At 41.1% G+C, this 20,499-nt stretch overlaps 1 long non-coding RNA gene across 1 annotated transcript; it reads right to left on the reverse strand.

Annotated features, from left to right (window-relative positions):
- Positions 1-18,175: 18,175 nt before the first annotated feature.
- Positions 18,176-18,846, reverse strand: LOC307226499. Its single transcript, XR_013843474.1, has 2 exons — positions 18,775-18,846; positions 18,176-18,392 (listed from the first exon to the last, which is right to left on the reverse strand). It is a non-coding gene; the product is annotated as an uncharacterized lncRNA (long non-coding RNA).
- Between the last annotated feature and the right edge of the window lie 1,653 nt (positions 18,847-20,499).

Raw genomic sequence — 20,499 nt, forward strand, 5'->3', positions numbered from 1 at the left:
AATCACCTCCCCTCTGATATTTTCATAGCACAGGAAAGTGCTATATATATGTCAACATGATGTGGTTTCTTTCACACATACTTCAGAAAAGAAGCAAGCCATTTTTTAGCTTTAAATTTAATCCAGATACACTGCCACGTTATCTTCACTACCGATAGCAGTTGGAGTCATTCTTGCCATGGTTCTGTTGCCAATGCAGCTCCATTGTGTCTCATGGAAGAGAAGGCTATCATTAGCTACTAGCCATGATGGCTATGCTCTGGCTCCACAGTTGGAGGCAGCAATGCTTCTGAATACCAGTTGCTGGAAACCAAAGGAGGGGAGAGCACTCTTGTCCTCAAATGCTGCTTGCTGGCTTCCCACAGGCATCCGTTTGGCCACTGTGAGAACAGGATGCAGGACTAGATGGGCCATTGGCCTGACCCACCAGGTTCCTGGTATGTTTTTATGTTCTCAAAGCTTCCAAGTTGCCTTTCTAATATCTGCCGCTCTGGCAAAGGTTACAAGGACAGGGAACCCATTTTTCAACCCAGGAGCCATATTCTATCTAGGGTAACCCTCTGGGGGCCAGGGGCAAAACTAGGCTTAATTTCACCCAGGTCAAAGACACAGTTCGGCAACCCTCCACACACATTTGTGTACATGCACACACACAGGCTGGGAACCTCAATGACACCCCTCTGAAGGCTTCACCTGGGGCAAGAAACCCCGGCTAGCCCCCCATACCTATAGCACTGCTGGGGGCAACATGCTGGGGCCACGTTAACAGCAGAACATCAGTTATTTTCACTTCCCTTTACGGCCTACTACTACTGCAACATACTGAGGACTGTATCAACACAGCATGCAGTGCGCGATGGGATAGATTGTGAACAAGCTCTTGCCTGTTAGAGAACAGCCCCACCATTGCAAAATAAAAAGGCAGGCTTGGAGAAAATTTCTAGGAAGTAATACATATGAGAAGGAAGTCTAATAGAATCGTCCTTTTAAGGGAGAAAGATGTTCTTGGCAAGAGGAGCTGATTTATCACTGCTTCTACCACCACATCAAAATAAGATATTAGTTTTCTGTCATTTATTTGTCAAATAGACTAATACTGTCTGAAATGTGTATAGAGAGAGATTGATAGACTCACAGATATTGGCACATAGACATTTATGGTTATCGACAGAGCTTAACTCTTTTCCAAAGTTTTTAAAAAACTAATATTGGCATTCTGTTTTACACATTGACACTCAACATGATGTACTGTAGGTGGCTTTGATAGTTTCAGAGGTCTGGATTGGCTTTTGCTGTCCCCTGGGTTCAGAAAGCTGTTTGGTGATTACGGCTGCAAACCTCTACATGCCTACCTGGGAGTAGGTCTCATTGAACTCAGTGGGACTTACTTCAAAGTAGACGAGCATATGGCATAGGATTGTGCTGGATGAGAGCTATTTTCAAAGAGGAAAGACTATTGGTGTGCAGTGTGCCATTCAATCCTGCTCTAACTTGCTCCAATTTCCCCTTTAAAGGGTCTTGCATTTAATTATTGTTTCAGTTCAGTGGAACACCAAAAGCAGTTTGGGGACTGTTTTCTAAAGATATCACTTAGACTGCAATTCAGTGCATACTTACCTGGGAGAAAGTGCCATTGAATTCACTTTACTTCTGTTGATGCAGCCTAGAATAGCATTTGTGGGTTTTTTTGTTTTGTTTTGGGGGGTTATTTTGCTGCTGCTGCTGCTTCTGTGTCACACCGTTCTCATGTTATGCTTGTGGTCTACTAAGACCTCAGTATCCTTTTCACATGGACTACTGGCAAGACAGGTGTCCACCACCTTATATTTGTGCAGCTGGTTCTTCCTGCCGAAGTGTAAAACCTTATATTTGTCCATTTTGAAAATCTTTTCATTGGTTTAGGCCCAGTTCATTGGACAAGATCATCTTGAATCCCAATTCTGTCTTCTGTGGCATTGGCTGCCCCTTCCAGCTTGGTATCATCTCCAAATTTGATGAGCATCCTCTCAATTCCTTCACCCATTTATAAAGATGCTGAACAACAATGGGCCCAGGAGAGAACCCTGTGGCACTCCACTTGTCACTTTTTTCCAGGATGATGAGGAACCATTAGTGAGCACTCTTTGAGTTCGGTCAGTCATCCAGCAAAAAATCCACCTAATAGTTACCTCGTCCAGTCCACATTTTACTAGCTTCTCCACAAGAATATTATGGGGGACTTTGTCAAAAGCCTTACTTAAACTCCTGAACTTTTGAAAACTCTTAAACTGCATAGTAGCAGCATGAGGCATTGCACATCTTTTCCATCAGGCAGTTACAGATCAGATACTGGAAAAAGTTGCCTTAGGAAACAAACTGCGAAGCTGGTGTTGCCTCATCAATCTTTACATGCCACTGGGATGAATGAATGGCATTGTGGCATTGTTGAGACACTAGTGGCAAACATAATGCATGGCAGCAAGGGGACAGAATTGGAAACAAAGGCCCAGATTCATGCAGTTCACAATGGTCAATGATTCATTGGGAGAACATTAAAGATTTATCTTTAAGTATTTGAGTTCCATATGAGTTTTTAATCCAAAGAGAGAGCTAATCTCCAAAATCTGTTGACTAACGTCTTGGGTGGATGAACCTCACAATAGGCAGGTCTCAATATGCATATCATATTCAAGTTTGGAGCCTGGAGCCTGAACATATTCCTCTTCTGTGTTTAAAATTTATGTCTTTTGGTAGGACCAAGCTAAGGGAGAGGTGGGAGGAGGACCTTGTAAATGGTAGAGACACGGTTGCTGAGTAATTGGATTGGGGTCAATTGATGAAATAGCTTGGGTGTAAGAGGTAGGTGATTAGTGCACAAATTCTTACGGAGGACTGGGATCAAAATATTGGTTGCTGAAAGAAATGAAAACAAGGAAAAAGGTAATCCAGGAATATCTAATCAAGTAACAAGCTAAAGACAACCCTGTACTTTGAAGATTGCTATTAATTCTAACTACACTTTCTCCCAGGTACTGTAGCTGAATTTGAGTCAATGTTGTTTCTGTGTCTGTGGAAGGCAGCATGAATAGTTCAGCAGAATTTGTTTGTTTACCTAATACTATTGGACCCTAAGCATGCCTACTCAGAAGTAAGAACGACTGAGTTCAATGAGAGCTAAATTTACTAGGCCACTGTGAGCAACTGAACTACAAAAGTTCCAGCATCTCAGGTGGGTTCACAGGCAGGGAAGGAGGCAACTTGCTGTTTGAAATGGCCAGGTGTAGCACCTACTGGTAAGTGGACTGACTTCTGTTAAAGCATCCTTATCTGATATTTCCTGTGGCGAGCTTGCTGGGACAATTTCCCTATTCAGATGTCTATTCATTGAGAGGATCATTGTGGTAGATCTAAAGTCTTCTTTAAAGACGGATAGGCCTGGCTCACACATAATACTACGCCATGGTTTGTTTAGTCAAAATGTGGTTTGCCTAAATACCCAAACCCAGTCCTGCAGACTAATGATGATTTATTTTCTTGCAACAAACCATGATATGGAGCCAAGGTTTTTTGTTGACTTAAAAATCATGGCTAGATTTAACTATGGTTTGGGATTATATTGGAACCCAACAGTCTTGCTTAATTGTGGTTGTTTGCCCCCCCCCCCCCAATCCCAGGCACTCACTTGCTGACAGAGGCATGAGGCATGAGTGACTGGAAAATGAAACCAGTTACAAAGCTAAGTGACTCTGACAGGTGCTTTTCTTGAAGAAGCACTCATATTCCACCTTTACCACAGGCTCTTTTCTCTGCCCAACTCTTCACAGCAAGACCTTCCTCACAAGCCAGTTAAAGGGGTCTGCACTATACATAATTTATTTATTTATTTTTCAAATGGAAGGATACACTAGCCAAGAAAATGTCTATTGCTCTACTAGTGTGGTAGGAAAGGTTGGTAGGATAGGGTTAAAGAGTTGTGCCAATTATGCTCTGCATCTCTGGTTTGACAAGCCAATAGCATCCAAAAACCTATCGGCACTGAAAAATTACTGGCTGGCCCAATCATCTCTATGGTCAACTGGGGCACTCTCTAGACTATTAACTACACTAGCAGTGGCGACTCTATGGCCATCCAAATGTTGTTGGACTGTAGTGCTCACCAGTCCCAGGCTAATGGTCAGGGAAGAGGGAATTTGTAGTCCTCCAACAGACGGGGTCACAGGTTCCTCAGCCATGAACTACACCATATTTAATAGCTGGAAATCAGATGAAGCTGTGTCATTCATTCATCTGTTTGCTTTTCATTTAGATTTTATTAGACCATAAGATCTACATAATTCTGGTTTTGGATCAGGCTCTCAGTATGTGTCACAACATTTTCCTTTCAGTTTTGTTTTATACTTCAAGTATTTAGATTCTCAATTACTGTTTTCTATAGTGTGGCATATACACACAAAGGTTTACATTTTCATTAAACCAGTCATGACACTTTGTTCACAGGCAAGGCAGTGAAAACATGCCATAAAATGTGGCGAGAAAGTGATAATTGTGGAAGTAAATCAACATTAAAAAATATCATGCACACATTTTAATGTTGACATATGGCTTTTCACTTTCTTTTTGAACTGACAGTATTGTTTGTTTTGTGCATAGTAAATATTGTATATAGCACAAATCACCATGAAATTACTGTGTAGTCACTTGATCATTTAATTATCACGTAGGTACATAATAACTCCATGGCTATTTAAACCCTTTTGATTGCTTTAATTATGCTCTGAGTTAATTGTTCCCATCCACCGACATGGATGTATGTCAAATAGTTTGGTAAACAAGAGATTTCCCCCCACCTCTTTTACAAAAATTGAGCATGAATGAAATGGGGGTTTGTAAAATGGGGAAAAAATAATCTCAGCTTTAATTATAGCATTTGGCACCTGATTACTATAATCTGTTTCACCTACAGTATCATAATGTAGTTATGTATTTCTAAGTGACACTGTCATGCATTGCAATTTGTCACTGATATGTATGTAACAATACAGAGGATAATTTCATTTGCAAATATACAAATAATAATTCTGTTATAATGCAGTCCAAGTGTAGAGCTATGCTGGAAGGTGGATTCATAAAACAAACCTCAATATTTCTGTCTCCATGATAGGCAATGACTTTTGCCTGTGGCATTTTCATATATTCATATGTATTCTTAAGGTGCCTTGAATATGGAAATCAGATCCGGGAGGCCCATCAAGGCACCTTTAAGGCCTTCTTACGCATCATATTGTGACTGGCAACCTACCAGCCAAAGTGCTTGCTCACCAGTAGGTAGCATAAACCCTAATTTATTAAGATCAGAAAAGCTGCAATCCTATGTATTGTATCCTTGGAGTAAGTCCCATTGAGTTCAGTGATATCTCTGACTGCTAAAGGTTTTAAAAAACAACCACACTGAGTTTTACCAAAAGAGATTTTAAGCCAACTGAAATAGAACCTTTAGTTTTCAATTAGAAATTGAAACCATCTTACAAAGAAGTGCTACCATTAAACTGCAAGCATGAAGTGGAAACCCCAACAAAGAAAAAGAAAGAAGTATTCATCCTCTGCTTATTTTCCTCATTTTCTGACCTTTTCTGTGCTAAACTGTCACAAACAAAAGAAAAAACTGACAGCCTTGTTTTCACTCATTCATTTGCTAGGGAAAGGAGGGATTTGTCAATTACACCTGACTGTCTGATATGTGACATCATCACTCCTGCTCTGACCCAAGTTCCAGAACTGTGCTTCCTTGTATTTGACCTCTACTATCCCTCTTGATTATCCCACTCTAAGCCTAACATTGAGGAAAGCAGGTCAGTATAATTATTACTACTACTACTACTAAAGGTAAAGGTAAAGGTACCCCTGCCCGTACGGGCCAGTCTTGACAGACTCTGGGGTTGTGCGCCCATCTCACTTAAGAGGCCAGGGGCCAGCGCTGTCCGGAGACACTTCCGGGTCACGTGGCCAGCGTGACATCGCTGCTCTGGCCAGAGCCAGAGCCAGAGCCAGAGCCAGAGCCGCACACGGAAACGCCGTTTACCTTCCCGCTGGTAAGCGGTCCCTATTTATCTACTTGCACCTGGAGGTGCTTTCGAACTGCTAGGTTGGCAGGCGCTGGGACCGAGCAGCGGGAGCGCACCCCGCCGCAGGGATTCGAACCGCCGACCTTTTGATCGGCAAGCCCTAGGCGCTGAGGCTTTAACCCACAGCGCCACCTGCGTCCCTACTACTACTACTACTACTACTACTACTACTAAATTTATTATTTATACCCCGCCCATCTGGCTGGGTTTCCCCAGCCACTCTGGGCAGCTCCCAACAGAATATTAAAAACAGAATAAAACATCAAATATTAAAAACTTCCCTAAACAGGGCTGCCTTCAGGTGTCTTCTAAAAGTCAGATAGTTGTTTATTTCCTTGACATCTGATGGGAGGGCATTTCAGAGAGGAGGACCACCACTGAGAAGGCCCTCTGCATGGTTCCCTGTAATCTCACTTCTCACAGTGAGGGAATCACCAGAAGGCCCTTGAGCAGGATTATGGATTAATCCATAATGATGGATTATGCTGAGATTTGTTTGAATGTGTTCCATAGTTGCAAAGTTAAGCTGTAACAGGATATGGTTCTCCAAGAAGGCTGATCTTCAACTTTTGTAGAAGTTAGGGCTGCTCAATGGAGCAACAGCTTCCATGAGGAAGGAAGATTGCAATTTGTCCAGAACCATATTGATCTGATCATGTACAAGCAAAAACAGTGTTTGGCTGGGTATCTCGACAGCATATGAAAGAGAATGGCTTTTGTGCAATATCTCCAACTTCTGTCTGTGTGCAAAGCCCCATTCAGACATCCCCACTCATATGTTTTCCATCACATGAAAGGGGAGAGCAAGAGAGCACTTGCTACTCCATCTCTTTTGTTACATTCCAAATGGCCTAACATCACCAGGCTCTGGGACTCTAAGCACTGGGGTGAAACTGGCTCCACTTGTGGAGGCTTCCTATGCAATTTATAGCCCTGATCACTAGGGATGGGGAGAAAGTCTGTTCACATCTAAACTTGAAGTCACGGAATTCATACTTTGCAAAACAATACAGAACCATAATTTAGGCTTCCTTCAAAATTCGTATTTCTCTGAACTTTGCAGGGCAGTTCGCCAGCCACGCAATGTGTATAAAAACAGATATACTAGTGAAAACTGTGTATAAAAATGCACATATTAGTGAAAATAAGAGACACGAATGTATGACATTTCAGAAATCTGTTTTGCCAATATTGCACAGAACAATGTGAATATTAGCAGATTTTTGTGGAACTTAAACCCCCCCCCCCATGGATGTGAAAATATGGAGAGCTGAACACGAGATCAAAAAATGAGAAACTGATTGAAACCAAAATTGGCATCACCCCTCCCTACTGATGGCACAGAGTTCTGAATCATATGGAAAGCATCCATGAATGGAGCCAGCTCCCCACTGCAGATGTTCAGCCCCAACATGTGGACGGTGATAGAGAGAGGTATCAGGAACATGATATTGGGGATGGGGGTGTAGATGGCAAGCACATATTCCCTCCCCCCACATGATTGGAAACACCTGAGCAGTCTGCTCAACATTTTCCTATGTCTATATGTCTGGAACCTACAAAGCCGAATTTGAGAGGAATACAACCATTTGTTGTATCATTCTCAGGGACATCCATTTCCATATTACATTTTTATGCAAACAAGTAAAATGTTTTCATGTGTAGCTACATAATTCACGTTCAATTTGCAAATGAAAACACTATACACTTACATGTGTCAGAAAGCTAGAATTAATAGAAGTAGGTAGTTTATAACAATGGGGTTTTAAAAAATAGCCCAACAAGAAATAATTATATGGTTGAATTTTATCTTGGCAATTACTGTTCCAAAAACTGATGAAGCAGGCCCGCTGTGAAGAGACTACCATGTAGTATAAGAGACATCCCACAGACATAAGTTCATTCAGAAGAAGCATATATTTTGTAAGAAAGTAGTCTAACCTCCTGGTCTGACCTATACTTCCACATCCTTGCTCCATTCCCCCCAAGTCTATTGGGGTTTTCCTATCAGATAAATAAAAAATACAATGACAAGTCTAGGAAAGCAGTTCATAACTCCAACTCCTCCTCCTCCTCCTCCTCTTCTTCTTCACCTGTTCTAATGGAACGCTGAGACAACTGTTTTTTCTATTGAAAAAACCCCCACGCCCCAAATAGATTAAAAGGCATTTAAGGTTGGGAAGAAAATGGAAAAGATTATGTGACCACAAGGAATACATAACTGTATTTTTTGAAATCGCTTACCAAAGAGTAAGTCCCATTGAACCCATTGGGACTTACATTTGAGGAGATATGTACAGGACTGCACAATTAGATGCTTCAAAAGGTGAAAGGTATAAGGGATAATAATTATACGAAAGATAAAACAATATTAGTTAGAAGCATCTTTGTGAGGAACAAAAAAATCCTGAAAAATAGTATTTTCCTTTTCATTAGTAGAATAAGTTGTTTTGAGGGGGAAACTTAATCAAATATCCTTGTGCTAAACGCTGCTGATTAACAGCAATTTGTATTCAAATTATTCCAACCCCAGTTTGAAAATAGTTTTCTGTAATTGCTTGATTAAATTATGATTTTTTTCAACATTTGTGAGATGTGCTCAGGTGCCGTTGACATCTGGCTGTAGTTAAGCAGAAAGATACTTTTGTTAGTGAACTGGATGACACACTCACCGTCCCGATCATATTTGAAACAAATGTAGAGAGGACCCAGGATTGCTACTATTGTTAGGGTTTTGGTGTTAACTCATTCTATCCATAGTTTATGCACATTTAGGTGCATGTAAATAGGCCAGGAAGTAACATATTTCCCAGGGTAGCTTCCCCCTATGTCTTTGACTACTTTGTTTTGGAAACAGATGTTTGGGCACATCTTGAGAATGATTTCATCTCTCCCTCACAGCACTTGGTTTTTGGAAAGGCTTCATTAAATCCTATATAGTCAAAGAAACCAAATTATAATTAAGGTATTAAGTAGCTAAGCCATGCTTTGGTTAAAGCCAACAAAATCAGTGATTTTGAAGTGCAGAAGTAAGAAAATAATGTTCAAACATAACTGTATGTTTAGTTATTACTGGTGGTAGCAAGTGCCCAGTTCCCTCATGCATAGTCCGTGTTAGTATGTTGAAGCAAAGTCAACAGAGTCCATTGATATCTCTGCATGGTGAGTCATGCATTTGATAAAGGTTTGAGTGCCATGATACATTTGTTAGTCTTAAACTTTAATGTGGCATGGGACTCTGGCTTTTACAAACATGCACGTCACAGGACCATGGACACAACTCTCCACCTTAAAGGGCCTCCAACACAATGGAGTCAATTCACACAGTAAGCTGCAGGTCAAACCAGATGATTCAAAATATGTGCAAACTGGTCCTTTATAAAACCAATTTTATGATGAGGCAAAGGCAGTGCTTTTGCTGCCATAGCAGATGATGTCTACTAAAGAAGTACAGTAGGGCAAGCTCTGGGCTTGAGAGCACCCTAGGTAAAGTGACCTCTGGTGGACCTTTCATCTATTGATGGGCACACTTGGGCTTACCTGTTGGTGACAAGATGAGGCAGGAACTCTCTGAGCAAAACTGCAAGCAGCATGAGGTGTGTGAGTTTTGGCACACTTTTATTTCCTTCCTCAACCTGCTGCCCTCCATAAGGTTTGGATCTCAACTCCCAACATCAGCCACACTAGCTGCGGCTAATGAGAACTGTAGTCCACAACATCTGGAGGAACCAGGGCAGGGGAGGCTGTCCTAGAGTGATACTTTTGTTGGAAATTGATTGTGGGAAAATAATGGGAATTGTGGGAAAACGTAAGCTAGCCCCAGCTACACTGTGATGCTCAGTTTGCTAGGCCAGATTTTTTTTAAAAAACTAAGGAACCATTATCAGTAGGTCCTGTTGGGGGGCTAGGGCCTTGGCAGTTGTCCAAGGATGTCAGATTCTGACACTGACCTTGCTGCCAGCTGTGATGAAGTATTTGTATTTGTATCCAATTATGTGGCACATAATCAAATGACTTTCAGAATTGCATCTTTTGAGTGTGTTTGCGTGATAACTAAAAATATTTTGTTCCAGGTAGTAAAATTCTACCCTTGCATATTATTTAAGAAATAATAAGACCGCATTGAGCAGCTTGCTTATTGTTTTCCACCCTATGATGAGCTTCTCTTGCACACAGAGTGAAGCAAGTGTGCCTAATTTCATCTGACAAATGTTAGGGGGCATGTCACTGTGAGGAGCTCAGCTGCCTCTTTAGGAGCAACTCACCACAACTGGTCTCAGCCAGTCTAGCTACAAGAGATCTCTCCAGGTCACAGTGCCAAAGCAGAGTTGCTCTTATGATTTTGTGCAAGCCTGTTGTACTTGGCTGTTGTTTGCGCTTTCTATGTCATGCTGAATATTAGAGTCAACTTCTGTGGCTATGGAATAGTAAAAGGAGGTAAGATGGGTAAAGGAGGTGATGTACAGGGATGAAAAGAACGACCAGATGCAGAAACCAAGAAGCACGGAGGGAGCAGGCAAAGAATAAAGGGACTGGCATGGGAAGCATGGTAATGGGAAGCATACAACAGTGTGGTGTAGTGGTTAGAGTGTTAGACTAGGAACTGGGAGACCCGGCTGCATTCAGATGGCACTTTATTCCATCGTCAGAATGTTTCCTTACCTGTTAATTTCAATATTTTATGTGAACTTTCACATGATGTAAAATCCTATTCTGGAAATCTAGCGGGGTCCCATGTAAGTTTAGTGCTTATTTCAACATGAACTGGTGGTTTGTAGCCCTGGAAACCCATAATATCATGTGAGTTTTGCTCACATAACAATTTTTTGGGCAGTATTTTGGCATATCATGCAGTGAATCATCTTTTATTAAAAAGAACCAAATACAAAAATGTGTATTTTAGAGAAGATGCATACAAAATGTGTATTTTAGGAAGAAGTATGTGCATACAAAAATGCAAATATACCTCAATAAGAGTATTAAAGATTATTTCAGAGGGTACAACTCTTCAGCTCATGTAAGCTTCACTTCATAAAAAGCATCACAGTGTCCCTACTGCCCTTTCTTCCCTTACTGATAGAGGCCATCAAAAAGAACTAGTGTCAAGTTGTCATGAGACACAAAACAGAATAAGCACACTCTGCCCTTTCACCTAGCAGTTTGTAAACAGAGATTAAATTAACACTGTGTTGTCTGCACCTATAAACATTGTCTGAAGGTATAAAGTGTCTCCAGATACATGGTCTGTTTAGAAGGAATGGGAAGCATCTTTTGTAAACATTATAGAAATGCAAGTAAACATTATATGATATTAACTCTTCCAATTAAGGGAAGAGTTAAGGCTCATCCAAATCCACATGTGCTCCAAAAAGCATGGAACATTTATGTTTAAATTATCATGTTAATTTGCACCCCCATGTAAGCAGTGAAGACATTGTGAAGCCTCACATCTTGTGCTTACATATAATTGAGGCTGTGTACACACTATAACTTTAAAGCACATTCAAAGCACATTCTATGCCTCAGATAATTCTGGCCATTTTGGTAACCCCTCACAGAGTTACAATTTCCAGCAACCCTTGAGAAACTACAGTGAACAGAATTCTCTGAGGGAAAGAATGTGCTTCGAAAATGCTTTAAAGAAATAGTGTGTATACAGCCGTAGTCTTCATGCACTCATAATCTGTCTCAGACTGCCTGTCCCAAGCCTCCTCATCTGCAGTATGGGGGCAAGACAGACTCAAGACATTTTGCTGCCAGAGGCAAAGGAAAAGGAGCCCCCTCCCAAATACCATGTGCTGAAGTTCATGGCTTTGGCAGCTGAATCTTAATCCAACAATGGCAAAGGGAGAAATGTCATACAATAAATTCTCAACTTTGCCCAGTGTGTTGGAGAGGTTGAACTTTCATAGACGTTCTTCCTGTAGTAGGCAATCCTGAAATAGCTCAGTTGGTAATCTTAATCTCTGGGTCGTGGGTTTGAGCCCTACATTGGGCAAAAGATTCCGGCATTGCAGGGGGTTGGACTAGATGACCCTCATGGTCCCTTCCAACTCTATGATTCTATGATCACAGCTACCTGTCGATGTTGGGGGCCAGGTTTGTGGGATCACCCCTGCCCCTATCTGTTTTAACACATCTTGTGTTCAGGTGAATGCCTATTGTTCAGGTGTTCAGGTGAAGATGGCTATAGTTATAGCTTCTTTGTCACTCCTGCATTGCCATGCCAACTCACCTCTTTCAACCACTGCTAATGGCATTGTTTAATTATTCTGCTCCACCCAAGAAAAGCCCTATAGCTCTTCTGACAATTCTCTTCTTTGTCTAGGCTGCTGCATAAGAGTACAGGAATCATTTCCCTTCTTCTTGTGGGCTTCCTTATCTTAGCTGAAATCAGATTTCACCTTGCTTTTGAGGTGCAGAACAATCCCACAGAACCATGGGAAAACTGTCTGGACTCTATCTAGAAAAATCAATGAAGGTGAAGACATCAGCGGGTATATAGTGCTGATTTCTTGACAGCACCACTTAAAAAGAATTGCTGTACTCTGCTTTGCACACGACAATGGGAGCGAATTGTGTGATATAAAGAACCAACTAGTAATACAATTCTCACTGAGCAATTAAGAACAAAAGCAGGATTGAATTGTTTTTGAATTGGCATCTGAACTTCATTTAAATAAAAACCCTTCTCACATTTAAATGTTGCATTACACTCTGAAATGAAAGTACTTAGTATGCTGATTCTCACTGATTAGACTTTCATTTCAGGGAGGCTGGAGCGTGGAAGGGAGGAGAATGGGGATGAGGGGAGTGCAAAATATTCCTTGCTTGGTTTTTTTAAAAAGTGACTGACTCCTTAGATTTGTGTGTGCACACACTCCCTCCCCTCATGATCCAGACACTCCTGAAAATGCCACATTGTTAAAAGAGTTCTCTTTAGTCTTAAGCTGAGAGCCAATATACCTTGATTAAGAAGCTATTAATATGATTTGGTGGGAAGCTAATCTGTCATATAACAGTCTGTAGGATCCACTAAAAAGTCAGAAAGATATTACAACACAGCATGAGCTACTCTCTGATCTTCTAAATACCTGGACTGCATTTGCTTCTACAGCTTCAGTCTTATCTAACCTTCTTTATGCTCACCTGTACATTTGTATTAAAGCCCCAGTCAGCAGCAGATTCTCACACACGAGGGATTTCGTATGGTGCAGAAATTAGCCATAGTACGTACATGCATTTGCACTTTAAATTCCTTCCTGCCACAAGACCTTACTTACAAGTTGTAAAGAAATATGTAGGTGGGGGAACTATATCCCAAGACACATGTATATATGTTAATCTAAATGTAAATATATGTCACAAGCATTGTTTGTTGCCTACATTACAGGAGCTTTCAGAGGCCTCAAACGTCACCCCAAGTTCAACGGCACAAGCCACTGTTATAAACAACAAATAGATTGCGGCTCTTTCCTCTTAATTTTTGAGAGAGACTGAGCAGGAAGCAAAGAACAAAAGAGACTGAAAGAGGCTTCACTTATTTTGCATTTACTACCTAGACCTGTGGTATGTTGTGCTGTCTTCAAATACATGGGGTGCGGTGATCACTTGCTCTGCATGCAGAAAATCCCTGGTTCAATCCCTGACAACTCCAGTTAAAATAGGATCAGGTAGCAGATTTTGAGAGGATGTTGTGCTACTCTTCTAAGTATGGGGTTTGTGTTTGGCCTCACCCCCTCCTTTAAAAAAAAAGGACTCAGGAGGTTTGCTCCCAAAGGAATGGTATTACATGGGGCTGGAGGGCCCAGTCAGGAAGGGGTAGGAGTCCAGCTTTATAAGCTTGCTCCTTCTCTAACACCTTCCTCTTTGCAGTTTGTGCTGTGCCCCCCCTCTCTCTGTAGTGTAGGCTCTAGCTATTTGTCTGCTGAAGTGGCAGGGCTGGGGTTTTTTAGGTGTGTGTGGGATTCCTTCATTATTACACTGCTACAGCAGCATTTTCCCCACAACAGTAGCACAGTACGTTCTTGCGTATAGAATTGTAGAGTTGGAGGTGGGGTCTTCTAGGTCATTTAGTCTTGGTATAGGAAATCCAGGACCAGAACATTGCCAACTTCCCAAGTTTTGCAGACCCAGCAAAAGCAGAATGAGAAATGGGTAGCATGTGGAACCCAGTGCAGTTTTCTATTCACTAGACGGAGCCTGCCGAGATCATGAGCTAAAAAGAAGAAGAAAAAAAAGATGTTTATCCAGCACCTGGTGCACTGCAGCCTCTAACTGGTGCATTGCAACTGACCCCAGTACCATGGGTTTTACAGGCCTGCTCTAGATCATGCTCTCTGTGCTTGCTAAAGGATTCATTGACCACTCCTTTGCAGCTGGCATACAACAGGGTCAGGTTCCAATGACAGTCTGGAGTGCATTAATATTGCCAGTGACCATGGTTAATTTCATGTTTGATTAACTCTCAGATTAAGCTGTAACAGGCTCTTTAGGAATCATAGGAAATCCATTCTTAATAGCGGTTAATGCATATCAGTAATTCAAGGAGGGGAAAAATTGATAGATGGCTGGAGCTTTAGCACCGCTTTTTGAAAAGTGATGATGATGAAAAAGGACCACATATTAATGTGTATGACTGAGCATTCAGCAGTTCTCTATAGATTTCTCTCTCTTACTCATCTGTTTGAGGCAGTGTTGGTAACAGTAAGTTTGGGGTTCCCTCCCCCTCCTATCCGCAATGGACAGCTCCCATCCAAGGGCAGGATGAAAAGGGTGCATTTGCAGCTAAGCTTTCTTTCCTTGAAATCACAGGCATTTAATATCAAGAAATCACAAGTGAGTGGCATCTTGATCCTGTAGTGTAGTGCTGGGGAAACCTGTAGCTTTCAGGCCTTATTATAGCCAACCGAGGTGCTAATTTGGCCTAGGAAACCCAATGTAATATCTTATGTGATATCAGGTAGTGGGGCAGGTAAAGACGTGGCTGCAAAGTAACAGTTGGGAGCTTAAAGTGATTCTGATTTATCCATAGCAAATCAGCTGATCAGCTGATTACCACTCAGAGAACTAGTATGTTTGCAGGCACAGTTTGGATTTGCAAGAATTTAAACTGCACCTGCAAGCAGACAAAGCTGGGCTCACTGCCCACATTGATCAGCAGACTGGTATCGATACCAAACTCCATTGAAGGTGTGCCCTCTGCAACAATCAGTTGATTGGTGCTGATAGCATGCCTTCAAATAGATTTTCTGTTAGCACCAATCAGCTGATTGGCACTTGAAGTCACTACTTAATGTCAAAATGACATCAAATGATTGACAGGTGGGGAGTCCTACCTCTCATAAATGGCCAATGGAGGGTGGGCCAGATTCTCACTCCTGCTGAAACATAGAGTATCTGCCCTCACATGCTTACACAGGCTTTTTCATATATGATGTCAGTTATAAGGTGCTGAGCACACGTGTTTATGTTGCATGGATTGGGAAGCTAATATACACACAGTCTCATCAATTGTTGTGCTTCTGGCAAAATAAACACTTTCAGTGTACTCCATAAATGGCAGTTTCAAGGGAAGGGTCTGATTATTATTATTTTTTAAAAGATATTGTTGTTTTACAGGGAATGATCATTGGGCAGAAACAGCCCTATTGACTCTCCAGATTGAATTTGTTTTGCTTTTTGGGTGTCTTCAAAACATTCTGCACACATTATATCAGTACTCCTTACAACAACTCGATAAGGTAGTTTAGGATTGTCAACCCCATATTACAGATGCAAAAGCAGTGGGTTGTCTATGGCCAGCTGTTGAGTTTGTGGATGATATCAGATTTGAAACAAGGTCTATTTCCTTGCCTCCAGTTTTAGCTAGTGACTTCAGCATGTCCACAATACAGTGGTACCTCAGGTTAAGTACTTAATTCGTTCCAGAGGTCCGTTCTTAACCTGAAACTGTTCTGAACCTGAAGCACCACTTTAGCTAATGGGGCCTCCTACTGCTGCTGCACCGCCGGAGCACGATTTCTGTTCTCATCCTGAAGCAAAGTTCTTAACCCGAGGTTCTATTTCTGGGTTAGCGGAGTCTGTAACCTGAAGCGTATGTAACCTGAAGCGTATGTAACCCGAGGTACCACTGTACATTATGGTCTGCCACTTGACAGTATGGCTCTTTTGGTCCACTTCAGGGGGCATGGTACTATGGAAGGACTTTTATTTCTGGGTGTGCAAGATTCTTTCCCATTTGATTTCTAGAGGCATGCATGCTTTACAGTTCTTCCTTCATCCTTTCCCCCCCTTTCATTTATAGCATCTTTTCCTCAAGAATTTATCATTTCTATCCTCCTCCAGCCCTATCTGACATCCTGCCAACAATACCCTTTGTGACTGTTTATATTGGGTCTGTTCCTTCCTGTTATCCATTTTGTTCTCTCTTTGTTAGCATTTTAGGCAATGTAGCATCCTAGTTTTAATTTCCTTTTCCTATCTAATCTAGGGAGTTAACTGTCAGATTTCTCTCTCTCTCTCTCTTTTGGGTATCTGTTACTTAAAAAAAGAATGAACAAACAAACAAACAAACACAAACCAGCAAAGCCTAGTGCTCTTTTTTTTTTATAAATAAATTTATTGATTTTCATCCAGTTATACATTTTAAATCGAATACAATATATTATACCTGTTTTGAACTTCCTTCAGCGCCTCTGACAATCATCCATATTTATACCTTTGATACACATTCCCTTTTTTCATATTGCCATTATTCCTCCTTACTCCCGTTTTTTTTTAATAAACAATACTTATTTGTATTTTTACAGTGCCTCTTGAAATCCCACTAACGTATTTATACCACAAATGTTTTTCAGACAGTCCACCAATTTTCCCCAGTCCTCGATGAACTTTTGGTCTTTAGTAAATCTGATTTTCCCAGTTAATTTGTCCAGTTCCGCATAGTCTATCAATTTTAATCTCCATTCTTCTACCGTCGGTATCTCCTCTTGTTTCCACTTCTGGGCCTACAGGATTCTGGCTGCCGTTACAGCATATTGGAAAAGCTTATAGTACTTTCTTCTTATGTCCTTTCCTACAATACCTAAAAGAAAAGCTTCTGGTTTTTTCACAAAAGTATATCTTAATATTTTTTTCATCTCATTATATATCATTTCCCAGAAACTTTTAACTTTCTTACATTCCCACCACTGATGAAAGAACGTCCCTTCTTTATCTTTGCATTTCCAGCATTTGTTATCAACCTTATACATCTTCGCTAATTTTACAGGGGTCATATACCATCTATAAAACATTTTCATTACATTCTCTTTCAATAACGTACATGCCGTAAATTTTATATTCTCTTTCCACAATTTTTCCCATTCCTCAAATTGAATATTATACCCAAAATCCTTTGCCCATTGTATCATTACCGATTTAACCTCTTCATCCTTAGTATGCCATTCCAGCAATATCTTATACATTTTTGACAGAATTTTATACTCATTGTTTATTATTTCTTTTTGGAAAATCGATTCCTTTTCCACAAAACCTTTTTCCTTCAAATCTTTTTTAAATATTTCATTTACCTGACGGTAATGCAGCCAATCATACATAAGCTCTTTAACTTGTTCATATGGCTTTCCCTCCTTCGTTAATCACCAATTCACCATACGTACCCCATTTTTTCCTCATATTAATTTTCTTAACACTCATTACCTCCAACGGGGACAACCAGAACGGAACTTTTGGTTCCAATATATTTTTGTATCTTTCCCATACCTCTATTAAAGAACCCCTGAAGATGTGATTTCCAAATCCTTTATGAACCCTCTTTTTGTCACACCAAAGATACGCGTGCCATCCAAATCTGTTATCAAAACCTTCTAGATCAAGTAATTCATTGTTTTCTAACTTTATCCATTCTTTTATCCAGCATAAACATGCTGCCTCATAATACAATTTCATATCTGGCAGGGCGAAACCTCCTCTTTCTTTAACATCTGTCAATAACTTAAATTTTATTCTAGGCTTCTTTCCCTGCCAGATATACCTTGAAATCGCTTTTTGCCATTCTTTAAAAATTCCTATACCCTTTAATATGGGTATAGTCTGAAATAAAAATAACATCTTTGGTAGCACCGTCATTTTTATCGTGGATATTCTTCCCCAGAATGATAATTTCATTCTGGCCCACAGCTCCAGATCTTTCTTTATTCCCTTCCAAACCGGGGTATAGTTATTTTGATACAAATCTATATTCTTAGGTGATAACCAAATTCCCAAATATTTAACCTTTTTCACCACCTCTATCAGGGGACGCAGGTGGCGCTGTGGGTTAAAGCCTCAGCGCCTAGGACTTGCCGATCGAAAGGTCGGCGGTTCAAATCCCTGCGGCGGGGTGCGCTCCCGCTGCTCAGTCCCAGCGCCTGCCAACCTAGCAGTTCGAAAGCACCTCCGGGTGCAAATAGATAAATAGGGACCGCTTACCAGCGGGAAGGTAAACGGCGTTTCCGTGTGCGGCTCTGGCTCGCCAGATGCAGCTTTGTCACGCTGGCCACGTGACCCGGAAGTGTCTCCGGACAGCGCTGGCCCCTGGCCTCTTAAGTAAGATGGGCGCACAACCCCAGAGTCTGTCAAGACTGGCCCGTACGGGCAGGGGTACCTTTACCTTTACCTTTTTTACCACCTCTATCTCAGTTTGTTGCTGCATTAATTCAATCATATTTTGTTCCATATTTTTTACAATCATTTTCGTCTTTTGCTTTCTTCTTCTTCTCCTGATTCTGACGCTCCTCCTTCTGCTCCCTTGCTCTCCTCCTCACCCGCCTGTAATTCTTTATATCTTCTCGTGAATTTTTCCCTATTTCCTCGGGGCTTGTCAATCTTCTTTTCACACCTTTGTAGAAAAACGAGACTCCTTCCGGGTATTCCCATCTGAAATCAATCTTGTTCTTCTTAAGGATTTGCACCAGTGGTTTATAGGCTTCACTTCGTTTCAACAGCCTTATTGGTATATCTTTAAAAATGATTATGTAATTTCCATCTATGTATAGTCTTTTCTCTCTGTTTCTTTGTAGAATCAAATATCTCATCTCTCTATCTTTAAATGTGATCAAACAATCACCCGGAAATTTCTTTGTTTTACTTGTCCTTATTTTCATTCTGAATGCATTTTGTACTGTTTTTGCGACTTCTTCTTCTGCTAGCTCCAGCCACTGTGCGATTTCCTTTATTAGCTTCTCTCTTATATTTTCATTTTGTATCTCCGGAACTTGTCTCAGTCTCAAGTTTACTTCCCTCTGTCTCAATTCATTCATAGCAATAGAGTCTTTTATTTCTTCTTGAGCTTTATTTAAATCTACCATCTCACTCTTCATCTTTTCCTCCTCCCGTTTCATCTCCTTCATTTCTTGCTTTGTGCCTAGTGCTCTTAAGTTAGGCATAACATAGAGGAATGGAACGACGAAACTTTTCATCTATTGTATATTTGTAAAGTGTATTATATTAAATACTTCTTGGATAAACTTTTGTTACTTCCACATAATTTTTTAGAAATACATTTATTACTTTGGAGGAGTGAATGAACCTGTTTTATTTCCATATTAGTGCTTAGTGCATGAATGGGTCTTTGGGAATGTAAGCTCCATCAACACTAAAGGGAGTTGTAAATGCAATGCTCAATTCTTTAATAGTCACCTACTCAGAATTTTAAGGGATGCAGGTGGCGCTGTGGGTTAAAGCCTCAGCGCCTAGGGCTTGCCGATCGAAAGGTCGGCGGTTCGAATCCCTGCAGCGGGGTGCGCTCCCGCTGCTCGGTCCCAGCGCCTGCCAACCTAGCAGTTCGAAAGCACCTCCGGGTGCAAGTAGATAAATAGGGACCGCTTACCAGTGGGAAGGTAAACGGCGTTTCCGTGTGCGGCTCTGGCTCGCCAGAGCAGCGATGTCACGCTGGCCACGTGACCCGGAAGTGTCTCCGGACAGCGCTGGCCCCTGGCCTCTTAAGTGAGATGGGCGCACAACCCCAGAGTCTGTCAAGACTGGCCCGTACGGGCAGGGGTACCTTTACCTTTACCTTTTACTCAGAATTTTACTTATTGTGTCATTTTTTCTTCTCCTCTACAAAATGTATTAAGTAATCACACTGAACATACATTGTGCTTTTACATTGCGAGTTCCCTTAATGTTTTGCTATTACTTTTCCAACTGATTCTAAAAATGAGAAACTAGCTATTTTTAAAAAGTCCATAAAGATATATGAACAAAGCCTGGAACTAATAGAGCCAGTGTGGTGTAGTGGTTAAGAGCAGTGGACTCGTAATCTGGTGAACCGGGTTTGCATCTCCGCTCCTCCACAAGCAGCTGCTGGGTGACCTTGGACTAGTCACACTTATTTGAAGTCTCTCAGCCCCAC

The sequence above is a fragment of the Podarcis cretensis genome (assembly GCF_951804945.1).
Source record: "Podarcis cretensis genome assembly, chromosome: 11".
NCBI lineage: Eukaryota > Metazoa > Chordata > Lepidosauria > Squamata > Lacertidae > Podarcis > Podarcis cretensis.